This window comes from Hyperolius riggenbachi, chromosome 7 (genome assembly GCF_040937935.1).
Source record: "Hyperolius riggenbachi isolate aHypRig1 chromosome 7, aHypRig1.pri, whole genome shotgun sequence".
NCBI lineage: Eukaryota > Metazoa > Chordata > Amphibia > Anura > Hyperoliidae > Hyperolius > Hyperolius riggenbachi.
The window spans coordinates 227,837,845-227,865,785 of NC_090652.1; the positions used below are offsets into that span (position 1 = coordinate 227,837,845).

General features: G+C 41.2%; 1 protein-coding gene across 2 annotated transcripts in view; it reads left to right on the top strand.

The window, feature by feature from the left end:
• Positions 1-27,941, top strand: part of RAMP1 (receptor activity modifying protein 1) — a 146,333-nt gene that overhangs the window by 27,151 nt on the left and 91,241 nt on the right. The window contains exon 1 of one of the 2 annotated variants that reach the window (XM_068245371.1): positions 9,068-9,138. The exons of the other annotated variant lie outside the window; for it this stretch is intronic. The gene's annotated coding sequence lies outside the window, so the exon portion shown is untranslated. Of the gene's footprint in view, positions 1-9,067; positions 9,139-27,941 lie in introns of those variants that run through there. 2 annotated transcript variants of the gene reach the window in all.

The following is a 27,941-nucleotide window of genomic DNA, read 5'->3' on the forward strand; positions in this document are numbered from 1 at the left end:
TTATTAGAAAATGGAACTGTAGAAGGCTGATGTTTGGTTGCCTTGACTATTTGCATGTTACTGGAAAACACATGGAAAAGGTCATATGCTTACCAGAAACATCATTCCCTAGATAGGCCAGACATTGCTGAGTTATGCCAACTGTCCTATCAGGTTAAAACAAGCTTTATTGGCAATTTGGCATGTGATGAGCAGTAATTAGTATTTTTTGTCTACAAAATAAAGGAATTGGAGGGGAAATAAATTGAGAGCAAAGAAAAAACTCAGAAACATAAAAATAAAGGGTTAATGCATTGAGGGGAGGAAAGAGAAGTGGACAAAATCAGGGGAAGGGTATGAGGGTAAAGAGAAGGATCACATCCATACACCAAACAAACAGGGTAGCTGTACTCATCCCACACAGACCATAAATTGGGGAAATGGAGGTGCAAAGGGTTGTGGCCAAATCAAATGCAGATCGATATTAACCATTGCACTCGAAGCTTGCACTTGCAGTAACGCAACACACAACAAACCCGCCAACAAAATGTAGGATCTTAGTTTTCCAAATTAAGCCAACCCACCACGGCCATCAAGGCTCCCTTCTTTGAGGACTAAGTATTGATTTAGTATTGATTTACTTCCGTACTCCATACATCACAAAGAAGAAGTTAAGGGCCCTTTTCCACCACCTGCACTTGCGATAGCATTTTCAGATTGCCGCGATTTGCCCGGATTTGCCAATCGTAAGGACACCATGATTAACATGGTAATCGCAGTGTCCCTTTTCCACCGGTGCGCTTTGATAGATCCGTATTAGGTTTTTCAATAGCAAGCACAAATCACTGGTAAAACGCTTTTTTAACCACTTCAGGATTCTGCGTACGCTTAACTACGCCCCTGAATCCTGAAGTGGTTTCCATGGAAACGTTCCATGTCAGTTCACGGAGGGTGTCTCCGTGAGCACCCTGCGAGCCGCCGATCGCAGCTCGCAGGGTAAATGTAAACACACGGGGAAGACCTTCCCCGGTGTTTACATGTAAACGGCGCTGCTGCGCAGCAGCGCCGTGGCAGAGATCGGCGATCCCCGGCCTCTGATTGGCCGGGGACCGCCGGCACCTGATAGGCTGAAGCCACCCTATCCGGCGCAGGACGGCTTTCCGTCCTGCGCCGCACACAGGGGACGGGAGAGGGAGGGAAGGAGGCAGAGGGAGGACTAGCGCTGCGGAGGGGGGCTTTGAGGAGCCCCCCCCCCCCGCTAGGCACAGCAGCGCGGCGGCGATCAGACCCCCCCAGCAGGACATCCCCCTAGTGGGGAAAAAAGGGGGGAGGTCTGATCGCCCTGCCTGATTTCTGATCTGTGCTGCGGGCTGAAGAGCCCCCGCAGCACAGATCAGCCAAACCACCCGGTATCCGGAAGTGGTTAAATATTGAAATTTTCAGTTTGAAGAGGCTTTAACTCTCTTTGTCTGCCCTAAAATAGTATACAAACAAGCAAGCAGGCAGGCTGGTCAACAACTTTGTATAGATCCTTCAAAGAATTGCTTTCGTAATAAATAAAGGAAATACTGAGAATCCTCTATGAGGAAATGGACTAGTCCAAAACCCGTCAGAATTTTACTGCCTACTGTAAGTGACAGCAGCCTAGGAGAACAGTAATTTATAGTACATTATAATCTGTGATAAATGTAGTTCTTATAAGTGTATATTTTACATTTGACAATATTTTTTCCATAGTGGTCCTAACCATTAGGGACGGTTAATGAGATGCAAATATTTTTGAGTTGATGCAGGATTATGCTAATATTGTATGCAAATATATGCAGCTTGAAAATGGACCAATCGAATTTTACCTCAGCAGAATTTGATTGGTTCATGTTCAAGCTGCAAAAATGTGTGTACAAAATGTGTGTAATGCTGCATCAAATCAAAATTATTTGCATCTCTTTGACCATATCCCTACTTACCACATCTACACAGTGTATGTCCAGCTTAGGGTCAGTCATACAGGCTCAGTCTCTCAATGTTTGTGCATTTTGTCTACTGACCATTGATCTACCTGATAAAATGAACAAATATTAGCGGTTCTTTCTGCAGATCGATGAGGCAGAAGAAGGCTCCACAGCTTTGTACTGCAGTAAATAACAAATAACTAGCGGCAGCAGTGGTGCAGAGGAAATGAGATCAGAGCTCTACAGACATCTGATCTTTTATTAAGTTAGGCAGGGGCGCAGTATAAAGCATTGAGAATTCCACTTACACTATGTTGTGTCCCAGTTTCGGTGGATTTCCACCCATATAATGGGGTTTCTGGTTAAGAAGTTTTGGACTTTTCTTATTTTTGCCTCTTTCCAATTAAATATGAATGTTTTTTCTCCCCTGATGACGCAAGATTGCGAAACCGGTCGGGAAGGCGACAGGCGGCACCATTTTATTTGAGGTCTTCTATTGACCATTTTATGCGCGCTACTTTTTCGGGGTTCCCAGTGCACGGGCTCCATATGTGAGTTTTCCTTTATCCTTGTTTTTAATTGTTTTACTTGTTATGTAATAAAGACGGTTTACACTTAGATGTGCCGTACATCTCTTTCATGTCACTATCCTACTGGACTCCCCTTTGGTGAGTCTCTGCGATCTCAGGATATCTACTATATTCCGGAGGAATCTGTAGTGTGCAACATCGCTGGTGAAACGACACCATTTGAAAGTTCTGCGGACCACCTATCAAACTCGTTTACAACCTTATAATGTGGGTTGTTGGAATCTGGTAAGCCTTGCTTCTTTACCCTTTTGTTCGAAGATCCTGTATACCAAAAAATGATGAAAGCTGTATTACTATAGACCTGCGCTGACTTTATATATTCATTGCTTGTGTGGAATTTTGGACATTGTCCTTCTCGGCTGCGGTCGCCTTCTGCCTTGGCGCTGACACTTGTTTTTTATAATGGGGTTTCTGGTTAAGAAGTTTTGGACTTTTCTTATTTTTGCCTCTTTCCAATTAAATATGCACATAATATTTTATCAAATAATTATGTACATATTTTATTGTCCAATAATATATTTATGAGTATTTAATTGCCGAAAAGTGAAATTCATAAAAAACAATTAACCCCCCAAAACTCTGATTCTGCAGTTTGTAACTTCTGTACAGGACACTTTGTTATGTGGGTGCAATTTCACCTAAACTGGAACACCAACGCCACACGTAACACTGCAGCTGGCTCCCCTCCCCCCTTCCAGCTGTGATGCAATTTTTAATAGATTTTCACTAGACGTAGTGTTTCTATTAACTTTCCTTTATATTGTATGCTTACCTTAATTTAAAAGAACTCCTGTAAGCAAGTTTATTATCTAAACTGGCAAGAAAACATAACCACAATGTCATTTCAGACCAATATCCCCTGTCGAAGTGCAGGAAACAAAATCTCCACCCCTTCAAGTAAATTAGGAACTTTATTACCCAAGTTTAAGTGTGAATCATGATGGTGTAATAGAGGAAGTTGAGGTGAGAGCTGCCAATTTGGCCACTCTGAAGAAAATGCTGAATGCAACAAACAAGCATGAGAAACCTTAATGCCTAGTACACACCATACAATTTTATGTAAGGTTTTCTGTTAGATGTACCTGCCAGCTAGATAATTTCCAACATGTTGGAAATTATCTCTCTAACCATCGATCTGCCTAGCAATCAGGCATTGTTCTACTCAGCAGTGGACCAGAAGACAATGCACCAGAGTTAATGACCAGTCTCTACCAGTACTTTACAGAAAATAATCTAATTACAGAAAATCTAACAGAAAAATCTTACAGAAAATTGTATGGTGTGTACTAGGCATTAGCCTCATCTACACGGTACAATTTTTCATCAGATAGACGGATCTATTAGATAGATCTAATAAGAAATTGCATTGGCCTTAATTCACAGAGCTTTATAAAACACTTTATCGAACGTTTGATAATTTACCTCATGGGTAAAATCTAATTTTGAATTCACTAAGGTGTTGTAGATTTATTGATCATTTAATCGATAAAACATTCAACAAATCTATAACACCTTAGTGAATTCAAAATTAGATTTTACCTATGAGGTAAATTATCAAACGTTCGATAAAGTGTTTGATAAAGCTCCGTGAATTGAGGCCATTGTGTGTAGACGTCCAAATTGTATCAGATCAATTTTGTAATAGATTTTGCTTTTATACCGTAAGTACACAAAATCTACGCAATCCGATTGGAATTTATCTAATAGATTCATCTAATAGATCAGATCTGACGTAAATTGTACAGTGTAGATGAGGCTTTAAGCAACAATAATGTTGAAAGTACGGTTCCTCACACTTTTTGGTACTTATCCAATTGCAGAGTGCTGAAAAGTTATTTTAAATAGAAGATGAAAAATAAACTTCTGGGAGAAAACTTAGGAGAAAAGTGAATTAAATAAGGACAATTCACTCTACCCAATTCCTGCTTCTATCCTGTGGGTAGGGTAGTGTGTTAACAGCTTTTTCTACATAGATAGTTATCAAGAGATCTATTGAAAATGTTAGACAATTCAATTGGTAAAGGTAATGACATAATGCGCAGTAGCTGCCAATCACTATTGCAATGATTGAATTTAAATTTAGAAATTAATGATGATAAAACAACACAAACAGTTTTGTGTGGCAGCACAAGGAACCTGGTTCCAGGTGGGAGGTCTGCTGTCAGTGCTGCCACACACAACTGCCAAGGCATACAGGATTGGTATAGGAGGAGAAGGCTCAGTAATGACCCGTCTACACATTGTAGAGCTTTGACCTGTCTGCATTGCTGCGGAGCCCAGCAGAGACGTGAGGTCAAGTTGCAGATAAGAAAAAATATTATCAAAAGGCCACAAGTTTCTGGGCATACCTGGTGTAGCCATATAGAAATACAAATGACAATTTAAACCAATTTCAAATGCAGAACTATGAAAAGCTCTAAGGTGAAACGTGTTAGCTCTGGTGGCCAAACACGGTACAATAAAAACGTTCGATTTTCCCGTTTATTCGATCTAAATGATCGAATTGAATGAAAGTTTAAAATATTTTTTTTTTCGATCAAGAAATTCGAACGATTATCCTGTTTTTTCGAGAAAAATGATCGGACATGCTGGAAAAATCTTTATATTCGATCTAACGGAATAATCGAAGTAAATTATCTAATTGAAAAATTGTACCATGTATGGCCACCTTAAGGTAGCCACACACAATATTTTTTTTTCTATATTTTTGATTGATTGTAACATTTCAATGTTTCCCTAATTATGAATAAAATGATTGCTGCTTGTGTCTCTAAATCAAGAAATAGTCAAACTATCCTACACCATTCAATTTCCATGTAAATTGATCAGGAAAATCAGCCACTCTAGAGGGGAAGACATCAGTACTTGACTTACTGACGGAGCTGCAGTGCAGCTCACTCACCATGTGGGGGACACAAGTGCAGCAGCTGCCATTGTGGCCTGAAAGATTCTCTCTGTGACCATGAGGTAGGAAAAGTGGTATGTTCCTACCTCACACATCTCTTTTGTGCTGCTGGCGATGTGTTGATATCTGAGGCCCCCTGCAGTATATCTGGCTCTGCGGAGGACACCTCAGTGAATCCGACCCCTCTCTTTTCTCTCACACAGAGTTCGTACTGCACATGTCCATACTCATGTCATGATCTGCATGCGAACCGAGAGTAAATTCATTACGTTAAAAATAAGAAGACTGCACTAGTTCTGTGGGGAATTTTCTTAGATGTTATACATGTAGAACAGTTCAAAAGCAGTGCAAAACAGTAGCAGAAATGAGATGTGATAAAACTTGCAAATCTGGGACATCATACCTCCCAACTTTTTGAGATGAGAAAGAGGGACACTTAAGCCACGCCCCAGCCCCACCCCTGATCACGCCCCAACCTCACCCCTAGTCAGGCATACCATAAAGATTTCATAAGAAAAATGTGTTGTTTTATAATTCAAACCACACCGGTCCTGTCTATCCTGGTTCATTTTCCTTCATTTTAACTTTTTAAAATTAGTAATATATCAATTTAAAGGATGGGAATAAAGTTTAGAGTCAATCAAACACATTTTTAAAAAGAGAAATATGTATATTTACATAGAAAGAGGGACAAATGAGGAGGAAAAAAGGACAGAGGGACAGGGCCCTCAAAGAGGGACTGTCCTTCCAAAAGAGGGACATTTGGGAGCTATGGGACATTGAACTGTCAGCTGTATGCATTGTTGTATTCCCCACATGATGTAATTTAAGTTCTCTTTCACAGCTATCAGTCACATCTCTTCCTGGTAAAGCACAATCAGCAACTATACTGTGAGAGCCCCATTCTTTTATGAAAGCAGAAGTGAGTTTCAGCATGTCTGGGTTGATTGACATCATTCACCCTACCCTAAGACGTGCTCTGAGTACTGCTATTTTAGCATTACAATTCTATTGTGAGTCCTGTTTTTCTGTGCTAAAGCTTCCACAGTACATATTACCTCACTCAGAGGATTCTCTCATGGACAGCACCAATTCCCCTCCTGTTTTTGAACAGTTTTAGTAAGAAATGGCTGGGGCACTGATTTCTGGATACCTCCTAAGGTTTTCTCTTACACACTATTGATAAATCTGCCTCATTGAGTGGCCCTCTGCCTCCCAGAAGGTAATGAAGGGTGTTGCAGTGATGCAGCATGCCAGCTCCAAGAGAAACAAAGCAGACCTGAGGCTGTCCTGTGATTGCATTATTTAACCTTCTGGGGACCAGCTGCCTAACCCCCCTTAAGGTGGCCACTAACTGTCCAATCTTTTTCATCCAATCTTACCATTTTTATGTAATATAAGAGAACTGCCTATAGTATTCATTCAATATATTTACTCAATTTACCTGTATACTACAAAGATTTGGTAAGATTGGAAGAAAAAGATTGGATCATTAGTGGCCACCATTAAAGGGGTTCATCTTTTTAAGGGGGATTCTCAGGGCTTTCTTCATTTTCAACAGCATTTCCTGAACAACAGTTTAACTGCCAAAATAGCAAGATACCAGCCAGCCTCCCTAATCACTTAGACACTATTATGTCAGTTAAATTTTGCAACTGTTGTTCAGGAAATGCTGTTGAAAACAAAGAAAGCCCTGAGAATCCCCCTTAAAAAGATGGACTGGCCCAAAACCTGTCATCTGTCACATTTTTTAACTGCCTACTTTTTTCGCGAAAGAACTCCTTTAAGAACCAGCATTTTACTTTCAGAGGGGAGGGGGTGCGTTTGGAGAGCCAGGCAGCCGTATCCCCAGTATAGATAGCTAGGCATCGGTTCCTCAATATAGCCTGGTGTGTCCAGTATTCCAGAAGCCTTTACTCACCTTCCAGGCTCCAGCAATGAGCAGCTCTACCCCCCTCCGCTCTGTCTGGCATCCCTGCTCATACTGCCACTAAGTACCGGTTCCCGGCTTGATGATGTCATCAAGCCGGGACCCGACACTCAAGTCAGAGCGAGCAGAGATGCCGAGCAGAGAGGAGGGAAGCGACGGTCACCGGAGAAATGGTAGGAAGGTGAGTCCTGGTCCTCTTCTTCCCCTCCTACCGCGGCTGTTTTCCGTGATCACTACTATCGGCCGGTGATTGCAGTGATTACGTGTTCAGGAGTCAATCGCGATGGCTTCTGATCAGTGAGAGGAGATGTCGGCTGTCATATGTCGGCAGCGCTCTAAGCAGGTGGCGTAAATCCTACGCCACATCAGGCTTAGGCAGCCACAAGTGCGGCGTAGGATTTACTACGCGCGGTTCCCAGAAGGTTAAAGAGGCACTGTAGTAACATATAGTAGAATACAGTAAATTATCCAGGATACACATTTTTATGGTAATTTTCCTGGTTTCAGCATCAGAAATATTTTTTATTTTATAGCTGTATTTTGATATAGCTCTGCCCTCCCAGTGCTTAGCCTAGGCATGTTAGCTATGCTAGGAGACAGGTATATTTTGTATTGGCCTTGGAATTGTCAAAAATAAGCATTCTGCAAAGCTGCACCTGACAGAACTAAAGATGTCACCATCAGTGATTTCAGAATGTGATATAAATATATATATAATATAAATCAGGGTGAGGAAAGATTTTACAATGGGCAAACACTGACTAAATACTTTATAAATTAATATTGTAAATACATAGCAATGTTATTCATTACATTACTTTCACTACAGTTCCTCTTTAAAGAGAACCCAAGGTGGGGATCTTAGCGTTAAATCTATACACAGAGGCTGGGTCTGGCTATAGTGCCCAGCCTCTGTTGCTAGTTGAATATTCCCTAAATCCCCCCTGCGCTCTACACTAGCCCATAAATTACAGCCGCGCTGTCGGGCTCTGTTTACGTTTCTAGTGTCACTCACGCCACTCCCCCCGCCTCCTGCAGAGCGCTGGTCCCTGCCCGAGTTTCTTCTCTCTAATCAGCGGCGAGGGAAGGGACGTGGGCGGGGATCGGCGCTCTGCAGGAGGCGGGGGAGCGGCGTGAGTGGCACTAGAATGGTAAACAGAGCCCGCTGCGACACGCCCAGTGTCGCCAGCGCGGCTGTAATTTATGGGCTCGTGCAGAGCGCAGGGGGGATTTAGGGAATATTCAACTAGCAACAGAGGCTGGGCACTATAGCCAGACCCAGCCTCTGTGTATAGATTTAACTCTAAGATCCCCACCTCGGGTTCTCTTTAAGATAAAAGGACCACCACAGTGAAAATTCTATTCGTGTAACAGCAACAGACAAGATCCTTAATAGACTTTGTGCAAAACGAAAAAATAAAATTCCCAGAATTGCATTTCATCATCATCAGCTCCTAATTTGTCAGCAGGACTACTGACAGGAATTGAGATCCCCCTCTTCACTTGGTCTCTTCCATAAGAAAAGATCGGACACTCATTACTACAGCAACTGACAGGTCAGCAGTTGTCATAGTTGTCTCTTGCATTTGCACATCATGCATATTTATAGCCTGCAGTTGGAGAGAAGGATGCTTCAGTAATAATAACAAAACATGGCCTGAAGAGGGATATTGACATGAAGAAATTCCGTTTTTCCAGCCTTGACTGTGAGAAACATCTCTTCTGTGGTTTGCAGCCCACGAGTGGCAGAAGCCTTGGCAGCCTCCACCACAGGTTTCTGAGGTGAGCATTTGGCTTGGAGACAGATTCCTGGGAAAGTATTTCACTTGCTGAAACGTTTTATGGTAGCTTTGTAAAAATATGCAGTGATTTAACAGTTTGTGGCTTTTAATGAGTGAAAAGAAGAAGTATATCAGGCTATTTTATCATGAAGTATAGGTAACCCATCTGCAAGTTATGTGAGTTTGTAGTGTGTAGTAGCTGACATGTTATGAGGAGATTCATATCTGTGCATTTATAATACTTCCTCTGCATGATGAAACATGACAAAGCTGTTTCACCAATGTATGAAATGCCAATACTCTAAAAGTACATACCTCAGCGAATTCATCTCATTCCCTATGAATGACCTCTTTATCTGTTTTTGTTTATTTGTATTTTTTACCTTCTCCTTTTAAAACCTTTTAAGCACCCAACAAGCAAAAAAGGAACTAAAATTAAAGTAAAAAAGTCATATCAGTGTTAAAGCGTACCTGAGGTGACATGTGACATAACATGTGACATAGTGAGGAACACATGGATACCCTAGCCTTTACCAATTCCACGAGACGTTGCCTGTGTTGTGTGTGTGTGTGTATATATATATATATATATATATATATATGTATGTGTGTGTGTATATATATATATATATATATATATATAAATATATATATATATAGTATATATACAGTCAGGTCCATAATTATTGGGACATTGACACAGTTCTAACATGTTTGGCTTTATACACAACCACAATGGATTTAAAATGAAATGAACATGATGTGCTTTAATTGCTGGCTTTAATTTGAGAGTATTTACATCCAAATCAGGTGAACAGTGTAGGAATTACAACAGTTTGCATATGTGCCTTCCACTTGTTAAGGGACCAAAATACCAATAATAAAATAATAATAAGGGACAGAATAATAATCATCAATCAAACTTTCACTTTGTAATACTTGGTTGCAAATCCTTTGCAGTCAATTAGAGCCTGAAGTCTGGAACGCATAGACATCACCAGACGCTGGGTTTCCTCCCTGGTGATGCTCTGCCAGGCATCTGCTGCAACTGGCGTCAGCTCCTGCTTGTTCTTGGGGCATTTTCCTTTCAGTTTTGTCTTCAGTTAGTGAAATGCATGCCCAATCGGATTCAGGTCTGGTGATGGACTTGGCCAGTGCATACCATTCCATTTCTTTCCCTTCAGTTCTGAAGCATTTGACTGAATATGAACAGAGAGTATTGCCAAAAACACTTCTGAATTCATCCTGCTGCTTTTGTCAACAGTCACATCATTGATAAATACAAGAGAACCAGTTTCATTGGCAGCCATACATGTCTACGCCATGACACTACAACTACCATGCTTCATGAGCAGTTCCTTTCCTTTTCCATACTCTTCTCTTCCCATCACTCTGGTACAACTAGATCTTGGTCTCATCTGTCCATACGATGTTGTTCCAGAGCTGTGAGGGCTTTTTAGATGTTGTTTGGCAAACTCTAATCTGGCCTTCCTGTTTTTGAGGCTCACCAATGGTTTCCATTTTGTGATGAACCCTCTGTATTCACTCTGGTGAAGTCTTCTCTTGATTGTTGACAAAAGCAGCACATCATCAAGTCGACATCATCAAGCCGGGACCTAACACTCAAGGCAGAGCGAGCAGGGATGGGAGGCAGAGCGGAGGGGAGCGACGATCGCCGGGGGAATGGTAGGAAGGTGAGTCCTGGTCCTCTTCCTTCCCTCCTACTGCCGCTACTTTCCATGATCACTACGATCGGCTATGAATGTTGAAAAAATAAGTAATTTCATGAATTAAGTTATTTTCACTACAGCTCCTTTTTAAGTTTATTTTCAGTTCAGGTTTCCTGCAAATTAATCACAAAATGTATTTTACATGCATATAATTATATGAGAAATAGCTAACAAGAGAGAATTCATTGGACGAGTTTTGTAAATGAACCCTATTTATATTTCGCTATTAGTCGTCTTTTTTACCTCTGTATATATGCTATAGTGCAGCACAAAAAGACATGAATATTAAGAATGGAAATGGCACATTAGCCATTGTGTACTGGTCTCTGCGTTCATTATAATCATGTCTCAGTATCATTTTCTATTCTCCTATTAAATCTCTTTGATTTGATTTAGCTGCTAATTATCTGTGTACGGGTTTCTCTGTGCTGGAAATGTACCTTCCATTCTGTTGCAGCACTTATCTGTAAATGAGTTTTCGTGCCCGTCTTTGAATTCAGTAATCGTATCTGAGTTATAGGATTGTAGCAGTGTGGAGATCACAGACTTTTACCTGAAGCGCCTTTGCAGCCTTCCCAGCTGCCAGGCTGATCCCTGTGCAGGAAACACAGTCAGCAGTTCTGCAGCAGCGAGATATGGATCACTAAATCAGTGCAGACTCTGCAGGGTCAGGACCATTCATTTTAATCACAGTAAGCACCGGATGTGATACTGATACTTGGTAACAGAACTCAGTGCCCGTCTTCAATGTCACACAACATTCCTTTCCAGATCTGCCACATTGCTAGTCTGTTGTGCTTGCAGTTCCCTGGCCTTGCTAGTTGTGTTACCATGTTTCATGCCCTTAAAATAGGACAAAATATATAAATACTAGAAGACCTTTGTAAAAAAAAAAAAAAAAGATCCAAGTTAGAAGTTTATTCCTGCTATTGAACGTCAAAACTGACCTTAAAGAGACTCTGAAGCGAGAATAAATCTCGCTTCAGAGCTCATAGTTAGCAGGGGCATGTGTGCCCCTGCTAAACCGCCGCTATCGCGCCGCTAAACGGGGGCCCCTTCACCCCCAAACCCCCCACTGCAACACTTGGTCGCAGACTTGGTCGCTCCTGTAGGCAGGGCTAACGGCTGCAGCCCTGCCTCCAGTTGCGTCTATCAGCGGCGCATCGTCGCCTCTCCCCCGCCCCTCTCAGTGAAGGAAGACTGAGAGGGGCGGGGGAGAGGCGGAGATACGCGCTGACAGACGCGCGTGGGGCAGGGCTGCGGCAGTTAGCCCTGCCCCAACCAGGAAGTGCTCCCCCGCTGCACGGAGGGGGATTTGGAGGTGAAGGGACCCTCGTTAAGCCGCGGGATAGCGGCGGTTTAGCAGGGGCACACATGCCCCTGCTATCTATGAGGTCTGAAGCGAGATTTATTCTTGCTTCAGACTCTCTTTAAGGTCTAGTTCACATTATAAATTGTTAGCGCAATGCTGAGTGCTTTTGTGAGCGTTTTTTAAAGCACTTGTCCCTGCGATTTATGCTTTGTTAAGCGCTTTCTAAGCGCCTTTATCTGGCAAATTTTTTTTGTTCTTCCTGACAACAATCAGGAAGTGAACTCTTTGACCTGGAACTGAATAAATACACTGTATTTATTTTTCAAAGTGCTCACCAACTCGCTTTTGCAAGCGCTTTACGATTTCCCTATACTTTATATTGAAGCGCAAATGCTCAGGAAATGGAGCAGGAGCTGCGTTTGCGATTGTAAAAAAAGCTCATCGCTCATGTGAGAATACTCACATTGAGAAACATTGCTCAAGGACTATTAAAGCGCTTTTAAAAATCGGCAACGCTTTTAAAAAACGAAAAGCGCTCATAGTGTGAACAAGCCCGTAATGTGATTGAGACATTAGAGTGATAGGCCCACTGAGGGATAGTTAGTGAGGTGAATTGGTCAAGGAAATTGGTCAAGTGCTGTGGATAAGTGTGTCCGCTCTATAGAACAGTATACTGTTAAGATACGTTAGCCAGACAACACACAAATGGAACAAAAGTCATCAGTTAAATTATGAATGAAATACAAATATACACACACATAATGTGGGAGTGGTGTACGGTCCTTTTTCCACTAAGAAATGAAGTTGCAATTGTGATTGCACTGCAATCACATTTGTTTCTATTTCACACTGCCATGATTTTTCTACGATCCCTCAGGTGTATGCCGCTATTGCAGTGCGTTTGCGATTTCCAATAAAAAAATTGAGTTACTGAATCGTGGGGAAAATCAGATAGCGGCGCCATTGCTATGCAATTTTCTTGCTCTCCTATGATTTGTATAGGAGAGCAAATGCAGCAAAAAAGCAGCAGGCCAGAGATTGCAACTACGCTAATGAAAAAACACAAGCAAAATTTACATTAATTAAATGCGGTGTCGTTCTGATCTGTAAAATGCGAGTGATAACATTTTTGGATCAAATCGCAGCCGGTGGAAAAAGCCTTTTCAACAGAGCCACACAAGTGATCTGTAAGGACATAGACTGCACTGTCTGATGATTCAGCATGGCATTGCATCCCATAGTTGCATGCATTTTTTTTTGCGCAATGAAGTGCATTTTCATTTATTAAAATGAATGGGATCACAATCCCATTGCAGAGAATCGCTTAGCAATGCAAATGCCATGCAGCGTTAAAGTGGGGGCAAGGCCTAAGTATGCGGAGGGAGGCATCCCCTTTTGCTACAACACTGTGTCAATAATATATACTGTATATATGGTATATATAAATTTATTCATTTTCGAACCATGGCTGAATATCTGTGTTTATCCAATGTGACATTTCCAGTTTTGTGATGCGTGACATAAATGTAGTAAGTCTGTCACATCTCACTATAACACCACAGCCACCTCTGTCAATTCCTCAGTCAGGTGTTGGCTGAGCCTGTGGAACGTTCTGTGCTCACATACTGACTGGTGTTTTTTTAAGCAGAATGTCCATTTCGTTTGGTAATGATAGCTGTAGAAATTATAGTGCTGTTTATCCATTATAAATGTGTATTTTTTTTTAATTAAACATACACTTAATGCTGAATACTGTGGATATTAAAGCAATTTCAAACTTTCATTGGTGTTAAATGACCAGTATTTAATAATTCAATAACAGTAATTATGGTAATCAATATTTTAGTTTTGAGACAGTTACTATTGGTAGTACGCAGGGCTCGCTTACACCTCCTCATTATATGGGAAAGGAGGTAAGTGGCATCATTTAATGCTTCAGGTACAAAAAAGGTCTACAGTTGTCCCAAGTTCTAATTCCACTAGGAGTAAAGTAATCTTAGTAAATTAGGTGTATGGATAGCACTATTGCCTCGCAGCTTTGGGGTCCCTAGTTAAAATCTCCTCCAGAACATTATTTGTATGAAGTTTGTAAGTTGTCCCTTTGTTTGCGTGGGTTTCCTCCAGGCACTTCATTCTCCTTTCAAACCCCTGAAACATGCTGGTAATTTCATTGGTTCTACCCCAATATTGTCCGTAGACTGTGGTTGGGGTTAGATTGTGAGCTCCTCTGAGGGACAGCTGGTGACATGATTATGGTCTCAAAAGCACTGTGAAATATGCCAATGCTATATATATTTAAATATTAATAAAAAGTATAACTACAGCAGGTTTTTACTTTTTGACAGATTAGATAAGAATTAGAACCTCTCTCACATCTTTTCATTCTGCTTGGGTACCAGATTTTCCTCTCCTACCATCCAACTAAAGCTAGACATATATATTAGTCAGTTTGTGAGAGATCAAAGAAACGATCCATATCTCTCTGAGATCGATTACTTACCTGTTCCACCACTTTCGGCAACGAAACAAGACCTAAGTTAAAGCATATCAGAAAAAAGTGAGTTTTGAGGGAGTGCTTAAGGATTTCAAAGCTTGGAGAGTGACAGATGTGTTTTGGAGGGAGATTCCAGAAGAGGGGTAATAAATGTGAGAAATCTTGTATACATAAATGCAAGGAGGTGATTCTAGACGGGGACAAAAGAAGGTCATATGCAGATCTGAGATTGTGGTACGGTTGGTGTCTGGAAATTAGTGAGGAGATGTACAGAGATTGTTTATAGCTTTGTAAGTTAGGGTTAGGAGTTTGAAACATACATAAAAATTGGTCTTCCTCTCTTTCTCTCAGTGGCAGGTACACAAAGAGCAGGAAATGAAAATCTCCCCAATAAAAACAAAAACATTTTGCCTGGAGTTCCACCTTAGTTGAGTAACATATGGTAATAATGATAGCGGTTTCCGATGTGTTTAGTTTGATGAAGTGGGCCCTACATGCTGTGATGATAAAGGAAAAAGAGCCTTTTGGTGGAATGATAGGGAGGCTGAGAACAGCACTTAGGATGAGTATTTTATAAGTACACTTATCTTTTCATCTAAACTTCTGCAGTTTGTTTGTATTTTGTGCTATTCATGTGGTTGAAGCCTCATAGTTTACTACTGTTTAGCAATACCTTTTCATTCCTGCCTGAGACATGACACTGAAAATCACAAAATGTATTGTCTGGATTCTCGGGAGACGCACATAAAGCCAGCTCAGTGAACATCACGTTGAATCACTTGGCATATGTCCACACAACATTACTAATTAAATAAAGATGAACTTCTGCCTTCAGAGGAAGTCACTTTGGAAGCAGACTGGCTTACAATCATTGTCTAGAAATAGAGCAAAAATATGACAGAACAGTAACAGTGTTTACAGATGGGGAGCTGCTAATTGTACCACCTTGGACAAGGGTTGGAATCAGTGGCGTAGCTAAGGAGCTGTGGACCCCGATGCAAGTTTTACAATGGGGCCCCCCAAGCACTCTATACATAACAATTGATGTGGCGCATCAAAACCTGCCAATGGCAACTACAGTGTCAGAGGTGCAAGAAGAGGATGGGGAACAGTTTGTTAATGATTACTAATATGCAAAGTATCTATAGAAGTGATTATTATCAGCACAGGACCAATAGAGAGGTAATACTGCAGTTGTGGGAGGGCCCTGCGGGGCCCCTCTGGCCCAAGGGCCCCGATGCGGTCGCTACCTCTGCACCCCCTATTGCTACGCCCCTGGTTGGAATCCTTAAATGTATTAGGATTTATCTGCCTGTGACTGTTCTGCAGCAATTTGCATAGTGTAAATGTCTGCAACTGTCCCCCAGCAGAGCTCATAAGCTAATGTCCATACCATAGTCAGAGGAATAACTTTGATGGGCCCCTAGTCATAAATCAGTGATGTCAGCTGAAAAATTAAAATTGCATTTAGGTATCAATCAATTCAGGATTGAGATAGAATTTTTTTTTTAGGAATTGCTTGTGTCAAAATGTAACCTTTTGCTTGTCCACTCTGACTGTTCCTGCTCCCTTTCTGAGCTGCTCTCCTTCCTTCCTGATCACTACTGTTAGTATTTGTGCGGTGTTCTATTTCACCTGCTGGGCTATGTGTGCTTGGACTATGATGAACATCTGCTGTCCACCATAGACCAAAATGCAGTTCACTGTCTCACCTGCAGGTGGTATCAGGTACTTAGATCATTATGATGTTGCATTTTTCCACCCGCAGGTGTGCCTCATTAATTATGCAACACTCTATTTTATAAGGGTTCCTGCTGTAGTGAAGCCTTGCCGGTAATATTCAGTGGCTAGATCCTGTGTTGTTGGACTAGTCTAATGGACTAGTCCAATTAAATGGACTAGTCCAAAACCTGTCACTTCTGTCAGATTTCTACTGCCTACTGTAAGTGACAGCAACATAGGAGAAAAGTAATTTATGGCTCATTTTACTCTGGAAGAGACGTACTTCTTATTGGTATATGTTTGCACATATTTAAAATGTTACAGTTTCGCTGTAGTGCCCCTTTAAGGCTAATTTTGGGGTAAACAAATTATCCTACCATTACTTTGTTAGAGTGTACATGCAATCATGCAGCATAAAGCCCATTACCAAATAATGTGCAGGAATATTGTGTGCCTGACCAGAGTATTTCCCTGATGTTGATGGTGTACCTGGATTACCAGTGTGCACCACTAGATATTAGATCAGAAATGTAATTGAATTTTGGTCAGAAAGCCACAATCACTGTCTTTGTCTTGCTCAACGCAGTACAAAGCTATGCTGTCACTGATCGCCCGCCTCCATGATCCAGCCCAAGCTTGACTAAACGGACATTGTATCAACATTACCACAAGTTGGATGGCAGCGCTTTGCAGTGTCAGTTTTGCAAGGTAATTTTCCACAGGGGGGATTACCATGTTGCCTAGACAAACACCCAATGCATGGCCAAAACCCAATGCCAATCAAACATCCAGAGTCAATATTGATGTAAACACCTAGATTGAAACACCTGTCTTTCTTCTATTGACGGAAGCAACTGTGACATACCACTGTGTAATGTCAGTGAGCCTAAACATTATCCTCAATGGTCAAAATGTAGTCAGCTGACTATGAGGCTGCCAGATGGGGTCCAGGGGGTGGGGTATATGACTTTTGATGAAGAAACTGTAATCTGCACATGCTCACACCTGACACAGTGGTATTAGTCAAGGTACAGTAAGCCCAACAGACTGTAGGCCACGTGTTAGAGAAACTTTATCTGCACAGCATGCCACTAGTTATAAATACAGATTCCTTATGTTACAGACAAGGATAGCTGAGTGATGCAGGCACAATGTGATTTCTAGTAAGTCCCTTGTTTACCTTCATCCTTCTAGCTGTTGTTGCTTGCAGACCACTTATCATCAAGCTCTTTCCCCATCTTTGCAGTCAGAATTCATTCTGTGTTTAGCATAAATACCTTATTTGATATAGGTTTAAAATCACAGTAAGCTGCCATTAGTTGTATAGGCCAGCTTCTTCCTTGACTAAGATTACTTGTGGCTGTGCATCATTATTAGCAACTAGCCGGGGAGATTAGCAACTAACAGTTTCTTGTTCGCAGGGGCGTAGCAATAGGGGTTGCAGAGGTAGCGACCGCATCGGGGCCCTTGGGCCAGAGGGGCCCCATTGGGCCCTTTCTAAACCAAAGTATAAGCTGTTTATTGGTCCTGTGGTGGTAATAATCACTTCTATAGAAGCTGTGAATGGTAGTAATCATTAACACACTGTTCCCCATCCCCTTCTTGCACCTCTAATACTGTAGATTTTGTTACGCCGTATCAAGTGTTTTGTATAGAGTGCCTTGGGGGGCCCAATGTAAAACTCGCACCGGGGCCCCGAGCTCCATAGCTACGCCACTGCTTGTTCGCATAGGACAACAACAACATAGGACTAATTAATTCAAACTATTATGAGCCTCTCTTAGGGACAGTAAGTAACAGTACAAAATATTCTATAAGTGTTGCATGTTATTGCTATAAATATATAGTAAATAAATGAAATAAATAAATCTACTCACAATTATCTCGTGAACTTGGATTTCATTTCTCACAGCTATACACAAATCTGTGAGCTGTGGAGTGCTGCAATTTAAATTGAGCTGAGTGCACATCACATCATATTCTCTAGGCCTGTGTCTACTTACATTTATTTACTTAGTTTTAGTCAAGCAAGTCAAAATCCCTTTCTGTTAGACATTGCTGTTGCTTCACCGCCTAGCATTAAATAAATCTGCTGGCCAGCAGTGACAATTGTCATTTTAGAAGTCTCAAGCCAAGGGATAAAACGGAGGCTAGCGCAAGGCTGCACACAGGACACGGTAGTGTAATGGGCTTTTAACAAATCCTCCAGAGGGGTGGTGTGAAATGTTTACATTACACTAAAAGGAACATGCATGGTCCAATCTGAAACCTCCCTTTAAGTGTAAGAAGTAAAAAATGTGCACTGTAAGTTAGAGTAAATCCACAAATCTAGCTCTGTTAGGAAAAAAAATAGTAGTAGCAGTAGAGTATTGTACAGTGTTAATGTGGCCATACACTCTCGATTTTCTCATTCCATTCCTTGCAGATTCGATTCATCTGAGAAACGATTCCCCAAAATGTCAGATTGATTGATTTTTTAAATCAATTTAGACAAAATATCGAGCAAAAGTATCGATCAGACAGGATGGAAAATATAAAACAACCGGGGCGGGGCAAGAGCATTCGCAGAACGATGACCTAGTGCAAATTTGCAGTTCGATCAATTTTTTATGTTGGAAATTGAGGTGCAGTGTATGGTAGGAATCGATTCCTTCTAAATTGTTCTAAATTAAATTGTTTTGGAACATTGGGTGAAAATCTATGTGTATGGCCAGCCTTAGTGATCTGTAAAAGATAGTTTTGAATCATTTATTGACTAACTTAAAAAAAAAGAGTAACCTTTCGGGTAATAAGCCTTCTTCTCACTCTATTCCTGTTGACTGGCAATGTCAGAATACAGAGCTTCTATACATTTGAACATCAGGAGACACATAGAACATGAGGTATTTATGACAGATAGATGTTTTATTTGTGCCATGATGACGTTTGCATACTGCAATAGTAAACACATTGCCACTGCAATCTGATGTATCTATTTGTCACAAATACCTCACAATCCTTGCAAGAACCCTTTTGATGTCTTGTTGTAATGAATGCATCTGAATGACATTTATTTTTGCAATAATATCTATGTACCGCCTTCTGAGGTTCAAATGTATATAAGCTGTGTGTTCTAACATTGTCAATCAACAGGCATATAGTCTGTAGAAGGCTGATTAGCCGAAAGCTTACTGTTTTTCCTTTAAAAAGGAACTCCAGTGAAAGTAATGTAATAAAAAAGTGCTTAATTTTTACAATAGTTAGTAATAAATGATTTAGTCAGTGTTTGCCCATTGTAAAATATTTGCTCTCCCTGATTTACATTCTGACAATTATCACATGGGGACATTTGTACTGCTGGCAGGTGATGTCACTGGAAGGAGATGCTGCTTGCTTTTTTGGCAGTTGGAACCAGCTGTTATTTCCCACAATGCAACAAGGCTCCCACAGTGTGATGTCAGGACCCCAGTGCTGTGAGGCACTGACATCACACTGTGGGAGGGGTTTCACCACAAAATCAGCCACACAGAGCCCCCTGATGATCCATTTGAGAAAAGGAAAATATTTCTCATGGGAAAGGGGGTATCAGCTACTGATTGGGAGGAAGTTCAATTCTTAGTTACAGCTTATCTTTAAATCAGCCCAAAAATGGTATGATCCTGGTTCTAATCGTCTTGCTTTAAAGTGTACCTGAAGCGATATGTGGCATTATGAGATAAACATGCGTATGCACAGTACAAAACATAATAATAACCAGGCTGTCTCACTTGCTTTATTTTGCTGCCTGAAAGAGTTAATTTGTAGACATGGAAGTGACAGCTTCTGTGTTGTGATAAGCTAATTACAGTCATAAACGTTTTTCTGGCAGAATACAACTTCTGAGCTCTGGAGGAGAGATAAAAAGCTCACTAGCTCATGTATTTTAAATCTAGGACACTTATTAGGCTGTCACTGATTAGAGTCAGTAAAACATTCAACCCACTTTGTAACTGTTTTAACATAAAAAAAAACCACGGGATACTTTAAAAGTCATTTTTAGGAGTAGAAGGATAAATATAAGTGTTTCTCCCATCAGTTTATTTTCACCTCGGGTTCACTTGAAACAAAATATCTGTATTACACAATATGGAGTTGAACATGGAATACTAGAATCCTGAGACGTGTTCCTGTGAAGTTTTCAGCTCCTTTTCCAATTAGAACACACAGCCAATAAATGCTGCACGGTATATTTTATTAGGTAGATCATGTTCCAGGCTTTAGGAGACAGTGACACGTGACCGCATTATGTTACATAAGTGAGAACAGGAGTGTTGCCGATTGCTAGGATAGGAGGTTCTTGTCAAACTGGTGCAGAAGATTGTAATGTAAACACAACATTTCACAAGTCCAGTTTAACACATCTGTCTTGTTATTAACACTAACCTGTTCAGCAATCAAGTGTAGAGGATGTGATTTACATGAAATCCGTTGTCATGCAATGGCAATCGTTCAGTCATTCTATAGATCTGGGTACTGTACATTGCTGTGCATTGAAGACTATAGGGGAAAGTGTGGATGTGTTCCTTTCCTTACCTGAGATGACACCTGTATCAGATATATACACAATAAGATAAATACATGTACAGATATAATGAGTGGTAATAAGAATCTTCCTGTTCTATTTACTAATTAGCAGTCTGCATGGTTTATAGTTTATATGTTATCCCTTAGTCTGGATATCTATAGGCATTTCTGTGGTTTTTTGCATCCGTATGCCACGGACTAAAGGCGTCTTAGTACAAAACTACTTCCACCTGCCGTGGACGTCTATAGCTGATTTAGTACAAAGTTTTGGCTCAGTGCCAACTTTCCACTTGACTTGAAATATGCAAATAATTGTAAGTTGATGCAGAATTAGGCTAATGTTTTTGCAAATGGACTTAACAAATGCTTCAACATTTTTTTTGTTACAGAGTCTCTTTAAGGAGACCTGTTAAGTTTACAGCATTTGGGACCTGGGATTAGATGTGACTTACAGCCTGGAACATAAAGAAAGTTTTTGTGTTTTTTGTTTTTGCTTGCTTATTGTTTTGTTTTTCTTGGAAACCAGGGCAGTGAAGCAGTGCAAAAAGTAAAAATCGTGTGCAAAGTGTTGTAAGTCTACAATACAGGGACTAATTTAGCCTGCTATGGGGCGAAGAAGATTTTCCAAAAGTGACAATAGGCACTGATGGCTTTTTTGTGCAGCCTGCTCTTGGACACTGGAGATAGGTATAAGCACATTTACAAAACTGCTTTGCAAGTACTGTATGTATTTTGGAAGATGGAGGGGGGGGGGGGAGTTTTAGGATCTTCTGGCCTCCAGATCAAGGACCATGTGGGCGGATATTGTTCAGGCAGCTGATCCCCAGGTTAGCTGCAGGGCCACCCCCATGCTGAGTATATCAAGGACCATGTGGGCCGATATTGCTCAGGCAGCTGATCCCCAGGTTAGCTGCAGGGCCACCCCCATACTGATTATATCAAGGACCACGTGAGCTGGTATTGTTCAGGCAGAAGAGCTCCATGCAAGAAAAAAAAATGAACATTTAGTTTGGTGTAAAAACAGCACTATCCTGAGCTGAGTGATAAAGCATTATTTAGGTAAACAGGTGTTAAATTCTGCACTGATTTTTAATAATGCCTCGTAATTGAATCTGGATATCTGGAAATTGCTGGGGCTTACAAACTGTCTATATTATAAGCAAGCGAGCTTTTCATTACCTGGCTGTGTGGGAATGTGTCTGCTCAGCAATACATTTCCTAATTGTACCTTTACTTTCCAGTGTGGGAAGAGGTTGCGGTGAGTAGTATTGTGCCCACTAATCTTCCTCTACAGAGGTAAAGTAGAAGAGTCCTCAACTGGCATCTTCAGATTACTGGATAGTGTGTTGAAGCCTCATGGGAGGAATTCCTCATCTAAGATGTACACTGTGTCCTTCATGTCACAGTAGCCATAGGAAAGCGATAAGAGCAGCTTTGATTGACAGTCACTACTGTAGTACTCTTCCCATAAAGCCCTACAGTATGACATGAAATGGAGCAGTGTGATGGTCTATTGAAGAGGCATTCTACTGTAAACTCATCAATGATGGGAAGAAGGTGCTATCGCAAATCTTATTGTGCAAGTCAGAAACCATTGGGACTCCTATGCATGTTATGAATATAACTATAACAGTAGGTTGCCTTGGATTTCACATCAAGCCCACCCATCCAACGTATATGCTACATTTAGCCCGGCTGGTCAGCACCAGGGGAACATAGAGAGTTACATGGGAGGGCTGGATGGCCAGTCTCATCCAGCCTGCCCATCCAGGGGTGGTGACATCAGCATGGGTCCCGGATGGGCAGGATCATAAACGCGTGACAGCCTAGTGTCTAGTGTGCCTAGTGCTAAATCTGGCCCTGCCTCCATGAGATTTAATCACACAACTGTACATTTACTAACCTTTTATCAAACTCCACTGGCTCCTCAGTAGGACAGGTGAGGCTTTCAATCTTTGATCACATGGCTGTTGATTTTTGTTTTTCATCCATTCCATATTTGGTGAATCACTTCTGGCAATACAAATGGAGACACCTTTAGTAAATCAGGTCAAAAATGCAGTGATAAAAATAAGAGTGTGAAATCTGTATAGCATAGACCTCAAAGTCTGGAAATAAATCAGTTGCATTTATGTTCGATCTTTAAGTCAGGATGATACAGGCTAATAAGATACATGAACTCTCCTGATAACTAGAACATCTTGGTTGTGTGTGCCGGGGGCAGCTCTGTGGATCGTTCAATAAGCAGGTAAGGTGGATATTCAAAGGAACTTTTCATTTTGTTTTCATCCTCTGCATCCTTTCATTACTGTATGTCTTATTATTTTGGTGAGACGGTGGCATGCTTTGTGTATTGTGTCGTGCTCAAGGGCTTCAAACAGGAATTATTGTCACATTGTCTCACTTTATAGCTAAACAGATTGTTTCATCCTTTCTCTCTCATCTGAGCCTATAGTAATTAAAGAAACAAAAGTTTAAAGGGGATCTCAAGTGAGTAGTGAGTTGCTCTGTACGGTACGGAAAAATTCTCTGTTCTCAGCTGTTAATAAATCACAACAATGTTTTACAGTCACAGATCACCGCTACACTGTGCAGCAAGTTGTGGCACTGTGGAATAAAGGCAGAGCAGGATCATCCATTAGGCAACCTAGGCAGGTGCTTAGGGCCTAGTGGGTGTCAAGACCTCTTTCCACTTCAGCTTACCAAAGAGAGCACAAGGGCGTCCCAAATCCATACCTTGCCTAGGGCCACATTACATCTTAAAGGACCACTATCGTGAAAATCGTAAAATCTAAAATACATGAAAACCCATACAAATAAGAAGTATATTCCTTCCAAGGTAAAATGAGCAGTAAATTACTTTCTTCCTATGTTGCTGTCACTTACAGTAAGTAGTAGATATAGACAGAACCGACAGGTTTTGGACACGTCCATCTCCTCATGGGGTGTTCTTCGGGTTTTCTTTATTTTCAAAAGCACTTAGCAAAAGTCAGTTGCTCCGTCCAACTGCCAAAAAAGTGTGTAGCGAGCAGGAAGACTGGCCAGCATTTTTGTATAAATCATTTTCAGGGAGTGTCTTTAAAAAGAATAAAGGCCATGCTGTGAATCCCGCATGAAGAGATGGGCTAGTCGAAAACCTGTCAGTTCTGTCATATTTCTACTACCTACTGTAAGTGACAGCAACATAAGAGAAAATAAATTTATGGCTCCTTTTACTCTGGAAGAATCATACTTCTTATTTGTATATGTTTACATGTATTTTACATTTTACAATTATTTGCGATAGTGGCCCTTTAAGCCATCCCTGAATAAAGAAGTTTGTTTCACCATGCTGATTTTGGGTGGTTTTGTTATGTAGCCAAAGTGCAGACTAAGAAAATAGTGTTTTAAATTAAGGTAATTAATTTAGTGTGAGAACGCAGAAAAACTGCCGCGTGTACTCAGAACAGGGCGGCTGATTCCGCGTCCAACGCGGCGGTTTGCACGCATAGGCCTACATCCAGTAATATGGCCGAACGCGGAGGAACCGCCGCATGCATTGATAGCGGTGCGGCGGATTCCGCATCCAGCGCGGCGGGTAATTTGCAAAACATGTCTGGTGTGGCTGGGACTGATAGTCCACACAGGTTCAGAAGGACGCGCGCGCGCCGAGAGGCAGAACTTTTATGACAGCCAGAAGGGAGTCAGCTGACCAAGCCGTTCAGCTGACGATTCAACTAGTTCCCATTGGTCCAGCACTTAGGGGAGGCGCTGGAGTGCGCTTTGCTATATATACTGGGTGCTGGTCATTCTCTGGTTGTCTGCCGTTGCGATCACTACGTGGTAGCACTCAGACCTTGTCTGTATCTGTGTTATTAGACCAGTTTCCAAAGGTGTTGATGGCCAAGGATCTCACACCTTAGTCTAGGAATTCTGTTATCATCTGTATTGTTATCTAGACCAGTTTCCAAAGGTGTTGATGGCCAAGGAACTCACACCTTAGTCTAGGAATTCTGTACCAGCTGTATATTTGTAATATCTACTCTAATTCCTGGACTGTGAGAATCTTGGAGCTCACACTCAAGTCTAGGCATTGTGGATTATTTGTTATGACCTTCTGCTTTCCTGACCATTCTTCTGATCTCTGCTTGTGTACCTTTGTCATTCTGATACTCTGTTGCTGAACTCGGCTAGTCTCTGGAATCTGCATCTGCCTCCTGTCTCTGTACTGTATCTGTCCGTGTGGTTCCGACCTGGCCTGTCCGACCTCGAGAACTATCTCACCTGTTAAAAGATAGTTCACAGATCTGTTAGTGACACCTGCCCATTGGTGTTACTCACGTTCTGTCCTTCCCATTGTCTCAGCCTGGCTCCGCCCCTTGGGGAGCATCAGACCTGTGGAAGGAACCTGACCCATATCAGTAGCTCTTGCTGTCTAGCACCCATCTTACGGGTGCTTTCCTCAAAGTATCACTGTTGCACCAAACACTCTCATATCTCAGGTGTCCAGAGGTTAGAAGATATACAGTATCTGATTATCGGTGATACTGCAGATCATCAATAATCGGGTATATTCTGCATTCTCGGTGATACTGCAGATCACCGGTAATCAGACCCTCTCTGTGTTACACCGAGCGTTACATTTAGGCTTTGTTCACACGGCAAAAGGCAATTGCTAAGCGCTTAGCGATTGTAATTTTGCAGGAATATGTGCTATTGCACCTGAAAAATGCTGCCTGCAGCACATTTGCAATTTTTTACCAAATCTCAAAGCTCTTTCCAAATCACTGACTATGCGAAAAGTGCTCAGCGGTGCTTGCAGCGCTTGAAGTTTCAGGTTTTGGGATTCATTTCAGGCGTTATTGTGTAGGGTAGGTAAGTTGTATTGGTAAGGCACATTTATCAGAAATGTGGGCGGTATATCACCTATAGGAAATGGGCACTGCTGCACTCATAATTAAAGTCGACCGGTCCGGTTAAGTTTTTCATGTCCAGCCGTGTTCTGTTTTCATGTTTTTCTACACAGTAAAAAAAAAAATCAGCTGCATTTGTAAATGTTATATATTTTGCTGCAAAGCTAAAAATTGCACATGAAAACAAAAATTCGTTTGCAGAAAACACAAACAAAAAATGCAATCGCAGAGCACCAGAAAAGGGACAAATATTGCAGGGATGAGTGTGCGCTGTACCTTAGGTTTGGGTATCAGGAAGGGGTACAGTTTGGGGACAGGGGTTGGGCGTAAGGGTTTAACATAAAGGAAAGGACGGAGGATGGGGGGTGTCCAGGCATCATAGGTTAACATAATGCTGGTGGGGAATTTTGGTCTGGCATTGGCATGGGGTTATCAGGATGGGAATGAATCGATGAATGGACCACCAATAACCAATACTGTCTTACAGGAGAACCACGGCATCAATGCCAAAATCCCGTGCATCCAAATTATACATATCTCCAGTGGAACCTATGCTCTGTGACTGCTTATCATATGTAAATCTTAAGCTGATACCTGACAACCAGATAGATGGATCCCAGCGACATCCCTTGAGGACAAGAGCTCCCCGATCTATCTTCCTGTGGGCGGGTACACGCGGCATCACGCGACGGCACACGACAGGCGCGATTGGGAAGTCAAGCGATCGCAGTACTTTGCGTAGAGCCATCAGGGACCTTAAAGATCCAATCCGCCGTGACAGTCCTTATTGTTGTGCATCGCTAAACATCATTCGCGTAACTGCACACCACATGACGAGATCACGGGAACAAATACTCGCCGCTCAAAAAATCATCCGAAAAATTGTGTGAAAAATTACGTAGTGGGTCAGGGTAGCGGATACAGGCATTAGGTTAATGCATCACTACTCTCGCAAGTTTCACCACACACAGAACTTTACAGATCCTTGCCTTGTACTGATGAGGGGTTAAATACCCTGGAACAGCTTTATTGAACTTGGATTAATGACTCTGTGTAATTAAGGCTATCCTTGCTTGTTATAAACCAGCAGCTCTGGATACATTCTTGGCTCACGGATGTGAAAAGGATTGATATACTGTACATGGCTCAACTCACTGTCTTGATTTGATGCATTATGGGAGTTTTAGTTTGGAGAAGGGGAAATAATACTTCTGTTTTAAGACTGTAATAATGTACTTTACAGTGTATTGTGAAGGGATAGCAAGTTTCATTTAGAATACTAATTAGTTAACTACTTATTAGTTTACTACTGTGTATAGAAATTCATGTTCTAAACATTTAGGGCACTGTGTACAATGTAAATAAAAACACAATGGGTCGATTATCAAAGGATTTAAACCCTATGTTAAATAGAAAATAGAACAAAGACAACATAAGTAATGTTGAAACCAAGAAATTGTATTGTTTTATGAAGAATAAAAGATCATTTTAAATCTGATGCCAAAAAAAGTTACAAAAAAGTTAGGCCAGGTGCATCAAAAAACAGGAAACGTTGTGTAGTGCTGTGAAAAGTCTGTGAGAAAAGAAAACAACTATAAATATGATGCTGAAATCCTGCCGCCTTGAGCCACTTATGAAAAGTAGGTCAGCAATTTTGGGGGAACACTTTACATACCTAAGCTTTTTGGTTAATTAAAAGTAAAATTCCACTCTTGTTTAAAATTTGGTATAACCATGAATCAATGCTGCACAAATGTTTTTGCAATTTAATGTTATGAAAAAAATTCCATTGCAGTTTGCAGGCTTGCAGCCATCTTATCTACCCGTTTTAGAAACGGGTAGTATAGTCTGCACTACATTTCTGTTTGGAATCTGTACTCATTTTCAGTACAAAACACTGAAGTCTTTGTTTTCCAGCACAAAGCAGGAGCTTCTTGTTTTCATATTTTTTTTTCCACACTCAGTTGTGTGACAATAAGGGACGTAGTGGTTGCACTATAAATGGGGAGAGGGAAAAGGGGGGTTGTAAGGAACATGAATAAATTAATAAGCATCACCATCCCAATTTGGGTATCTGTCCTGAACCATGTTTGTACAAGCAAACAAAAATAA